Below are 6,000 nucleotides of genomic sequence, written 5' to 3'. Positions count from 1 at the left end.
CGGCCCCCTTACAGAGCCAGAAGAGCGAAGAGGTCCGGAGAAAGCGGCGGCAGAAGACGTTCCTGTCTTCAAATAAGGTAGCGCACAGCACTGCAGCTGTGCGCCATTGCTCTCAGCACACTTCACACTCCGGTCACTGAGGGTGCAGGGCGCTGGGGGGGAGCGCCCTGAGACGCAATAAAAACGATATAAAAACCTTATATGGCTAAAAAAAAATGCATCACATATAGCTCCTGGGCTATATGGATGCATTTATCCCCTGCCAGTTTCCTGAAAAAAGCGGGAGAAAATGCCGCCGTGAAGGGGGCGGAGCCTTTCTCCTCAGCACACAAGCGCCATTTTCTTTCACAGCTCCGCTGGAAGGACGGCTCCCTGACTCTCCCCTGCAGTCCTGCACTACAGAAACAGGGTAAAACAGAGAGGGGGGGCACTATTGGCAGCTAATATATAAATACTGCAGCTATAACAGGGAGTAACACTTATATAAGGTTATCCCTGTATATATATAGCGCTCTGGTGTGTGCTGGCAAACTCTCCCTCTGTCTCCCCAAAGGGCTAGTGAGGTCCTGTCCTCTATCAGAGCATTCCCTGTGTGTGTGTGCTGGGTGTCGGTACGATTGTGTCGACATGTATGAGGAGGAAAATGATGTGGAAGCAGAGCAATTGCCTGTGTTAGTGATGTCACCCCCTAGGGAGTCGACACCTGACTGGATGGTAGTAATTAAAGAATTACGTGACAATGTCAGCACTTTGCAAAAAACTGTTGACGACATGAGACAGCCGACAAATCAATTAGTGCCTGTTCAGGCGTCTCAGACACCGTCAGGGGCGCTAAAACGCCCGTTACCTCAGATGGTCGACACAGACCCTGACACGGATACTGAATCCAGTGTCGACGGTGACGAGACAAACGTAATGTCCAGTAGGGCCACACGTTACATGATCACGGCAATGAAGGAGGCATTGAACATTTCTGACACTACAAGTACCACAAAAAAGGGTATTATGTGGGGTGTGAAAAAACTACCAGTGGTTTTTCCTGAGTCAGATGAATTAAATGAGGTGTGTGATAAAGCGTGGGTTTCCCCCGATAAAAAACTGCTGATTTCTAATAAATTATTGGCACTATACCCTTTCCCGCCAGAGGTTAGGGCACGTTGGGAAACACCCCCTAGGGTAGATAAGGCGCTCACACGCTTATCAAAACAAGTGGCGTTACCGTCTCCTGATACGGCCGCTCTCAAGAAACCAGCTGATAGAAGGCTGGAAAATATCTTAAAAGGTATATACACACAAACCGGTGTTATACTGCGACCAGCGATCGCCTCAGCCTGGATGTGCAGCGCTGGAGTGGCTTGGTCGGATTCCCTGACTGAAAATATTGATACCCTGGATAGGGACAGTATATTATTAACTATAGAGCATTTAAAGGATGCATTACTATATATGCGAGATGCACAGAGGGATATTTGCACCCTGGCATCTAGAGTAAGTGCGATGTCCATTTCTGCCAGAAGAACGTTATGGACGCGACAGTGGTCAGGTGATGCGGATTCCAAACGACATATGGAAGTATTGCCGTATAAAGGGGAGGAGTTATTTGGGGTCGGTCTGTCGGACCTGGTGGCCACAGCAACGGCTGGAAAATCCACCTTTTTACCCCAGGTCACCTCTCAGCAGAAAAAGACACCGTCTTTTCAAACCCAGTCCTTTCGTCCCTATAAGGGCAAGAGGGAAAAAGGCCGCTCGTTCCTGCCCCGGGGCAGAGGAAGGGGAAAAAGACTGCACCATGCAGCCTCTTCCCAGGAGCAGAAGCCCTCCCCCGCTTCTGCCAAGTCCTCAGCATGACGCTGGGGCTCTGCAAGCAGACTCGGGCACGGTGGGGGGCCGTCTCTAGAATTTCAGCGCGCAGTGGGCTCACTCGCAAGTGGACCCCTGGATCCTGCAGGTAGTATCACAGGGGTACAAATTGGAATTCGAGACGTCTCCCCCTCGCCGGTTCCTGAAGTCTGCTCTACCAACGTCTCCCTCCGACAGGGAGGCAGTATTGGAAGCTATTCACAAGCTGTATTCCCAGCAGGTGATAATCAAGGTACCCCTCCTACAACAGGGAAAGGGGTATTATTCCACGCTGTTTGTGGTACCGAAGCCGGACGGATCTTTGAACACTTACATAAAAAGGTTCAAATTCAAGATGGAGTCACTCAGAGCAGTGATAGCGAACCTGGAAGAAGGGGACTATATGGTATCTCTAGACATCAAGGATGCTTATCTCCATGTCCCAATCTACCCTTCTCACCAAGGGTACCTCAGGTTTGTGATACAAAACTGTCATTATCAGTTTCAGACGCTGCCGTTTGGATTGTCCACGGCACCACGGGTCTTTACCAAGGTAATGGCCGAAATGATGATTCTTCTTCGAAGAAAAGGCGTATTAATTATCCCTTACTTGGACGATCTCCTGATAAGGGCAAGGTCCAGGGAACAGTTAGAGGTCGGAGTAGCACTATCTCAGGTAGTGCTACGTCAGAACGGGTGGATTCTAAATATCCCAAAATCACAGCTGATTCCAACAACACGTCTACTGTTCCTAGGGATGATTCTGGACACAGTCCAGAAAAAGGTGTTTCTCCCGGAGGAGAAGGCCAGGGAGTTATCCGAGCTAGTCAGGAACCTCCTAAAACCAGGACAAGTGTCAGTGCATCAGTGCACGAGAGTCCTGGGAAAAATGGTGGCTTCTTACGAAGCGATTCCATTCGGAAGATTCCATGCAAGAACTTTTCAGTGGGATCTGCTGGACAAATGGTCCGGATCGCATCTTCAGATGCATCAGCGGATAACCCTATCTCCAAGGACAAGGGTATCTCTCCTGTGGTGGTTACAGAAGGCTCATCTTCTAGAGGGCCGCAGATTCGGCATTCAGGATTGGATGCTGGTAACCACGGATGCCAGCCTGAGAGGCTGGGGAGCAGTCACACAGGGAAGAAATTTCCAGGGCTTGTGGTCAAGCATGGAAACGTCTCTTCACATAAATATCCTAGAGCTAAGGGCCATTTACAATGCCCTAAGTCAAGCAAGGCCTCTGCTTCAGGGTCAACCGGTATTGATCCAGTCGGACAACAACGACCTCCACCCGGGGGAGTGGGGACTTCATCCAGAAGTCTTCCAAGTGATTGTAAACCGTTGGGAAAAACCAAAGGTGGACATGATGGCGTCCCGTCTCAACAAGAAACTGGACAGATATTGCGCCAGGTCAAGGGACCCTCAGGCAATAGCGGTGGACGCTCTGGTAACTCCGTGGGTGTTCCAGTCGGTATATGTGTTCCCTCCTCTTCCTCTCATACCAAAAGTACTGAGAATCATAAGAAGGAGAGGAGTAAGAACGATACTCGTGGCTCCGGATTGGCCAAGAAGAACTTGGTACCCAGAGCTGCAAGAGATGCTCACGGAGGACCCGTGGCCTCTACCTCTAAGGAAGGACCTGCTCCAGCAGGGACCTTGTCTGTTCCAAGACTTACCGCGGCTGCGTTTGACGGCATGGCGGTTGAACGCCGGATCCTGAAGGAAAAAGGCATTCCAGATGAAGTCATCCCTACCCTGATCAAGGCCAGGAAGGATGTAACTGCAAAACATTATCATCGCATTTGGCGAAAATATGTTGCGTGGTGTGAGGCCAAGAAGGCCCCTACGGAGGAATTTCAACTGGGTCGTTTCCTACATTTCCTGCAAGCAGGATTGTCTATGGGCCTAAAATTAGGATCCATTAAGGTTCAAATTTCGGCCCTGTCGATCTTCTTCCAGAAAGAACTGGCTTCAGTGCCTGAAGTTCAGACGTTTGTCAAAGGGGTACTGCATATACAGCCTCCTTTTGTGCCTCCAGTGGCACCTTGGGATCTCAATGTAGTTTTAGGGTTCCTAAAATCACATTGGTTTGAACCACTTGCCACAGTGGATTTGAAATATCTCACATGGAAAGTGGTAATGCTGTTGGCCCTGGCTTCAGCCAGGCGCGTATCAGAATTGGTGGCTTTATCCTATAAAAGCCCTTACCTGATATTTCATTCGGATAGGGCGGAATTGAGGACTCGTCCTCAATTTCTCCCTAAGGTGGTTTCAGCGTTTCACATGAATCAACCTATTGTGGTACCTGTGGCTACTAGGGACTTGGAGGACTCCAAGTTGCTGGACGTAGTCAGGGCCCTGAAAATATATGTTTCCAGGACGGCTGGAGTCAGAAAATCTGACTCGCTGTTTATACTGTATGCACCCAACAAGCTGGGTGCTCCTGCTTCTAAGCAGACGATTGCTCGTTGGATTTGTAGTACAATTCAACTTGCACATTCTGTGGCAGGCCTGCCACAGCCAAAATCTGTAAAAGCCCATTCCACAAGAAAGGTGGGCTCATCTTGGGCGGCTGCCCGAGGGGGTCTCGGCTTTACAACTTTGCCGAGCAGCTACTTGGTCAGGGGCAAACACGTTTGCTAAATTCTACAAATTTGATACCCTGGCTGAGGAGGACCTGGAGTTCTCTCATTCGGTGCTGCAGAGTCATCCGCACTCTCCCGCCCGTTTGGGAGCTTTGGTATAATCCCCATGGTCCTTACGGAGTTCCCAGCATCCACTAGGACGTCAGAGAAAATAAGAATTTACTTACCGATAATTCTATTTCTCATAGTCCGTAGTGGATGCTGGGCGCCCATCCCAAGTGCGGATTGTCTGCAATACTTGTATATAGTTATTGTTACAAACAAATCGGGTTGTTTATTGTTGGAAGCCATCTTTTCAGAGGCTCCTACGGTTATCATACTGTTAACTGGGTTCAGATCACGAGTTGTACGGTGTGATTGGTGTGGCTGGTATGAGTCTTACCCGGGATTCAAGATCCTTCCTTATTATGTACGCTCGTCCGGGCACAGTATCTTAACTGAGGCTTGGAGGAGGGTCATAGGGGGAGGAGCCAGTGCACACCAGCTAGTCTAAAGCTTTTACTTTTTGTGCCCAGTCTCCTGCGGAGCCGCTATTCCCCATGGTCCTTACGGAGTTCCCAGCATCCACTACGGACTATGAGAAATAGAATTATCGGTAAGTAAATTCTTATTTTCTATTACTCAAGAATGTTATTCCCTCTTTTTTACTGTAAATATCGGCTTTAACCAATCTGTCCCTCAGGTTTCTGCTTCTAGTATAGCAGCACATTAACCTAGTGTCTTTAAGGCTCAGGTCTACATCAGACTGTACTATGGGCCACAATCTATGAGCTGTTTGTTGGATTTTTTTACTATTTGGGTTAAACTGGTTAACCCATGGCAAAGTTGAGTCAGATTTTTTATTGTTGGCACTTGTCAACAATGATTGGCGGTCCATGGCCAGTGCTTTGGACTTAGCTGCTAATAACATGTCGAGGTGGTATCCACGTTCCCTAAACTTAACTAGCATGGAATCCATTTGTTCCTCCGCTGATATCGGATCAGACGTAATCCGTCTGACCCGTAAGAATTGTGAGTAGGGGAGGCCCCGTTTAATGGGGTCTGGGTGATTGCTTTGATAGTGCAACAGATTGTTTCTATCAGTAGGTTTAGCATATAAGGATGTTGATATTTGTCCATTAGTTACATTGATCTGAACATCTAGGAAGTGGATACTATCTGCACTGATGGTATAGGTAAATTTGACTGGGTGCTGTTTACTATTGTGATTGGCAATAACCTCCTTAAAGGCATTCTCAGTACCTTGCCAAAAGATGAGCAGGTCATCGATGTACCGGTAATAGAACACAATCTGGTTGCTTATCTCCGGGTCATCAAAGAAAACATCCTGCTCCACCTCAAACATGTACATGTTGGAGTAGGATGGGGCCACACTGGACCCCATCGCACAGCCCCTGCACTGTAGGTAGAATTTACCATCGAATAAAAAGAATTTTTTAGTTAGCGTCATCTCTCACAACTCCATACAGAAATTAAGGTCAGGGCCACTATATAAGGCACTGTTACTCAGAAT

Source organism: Pseudophryne corroboree, chromosome 5 (assembly GCF_028390025.1).
Source record: "Pseudophryne corroboree isolate aPseCor3 chromosome 5, aPseCor3.hap2, whole genome shotgun sequence".
In the NCBI taxonomy this organism is placed as follows: Eukaryota; Metazoa; Chordata; class Amphibia; order Anura; family Myobatrachidae; genus Pseudophryne; species Pseudophryne corroboree.
This window is presented reverse-complemented; position numbering follows the sequence as displayed.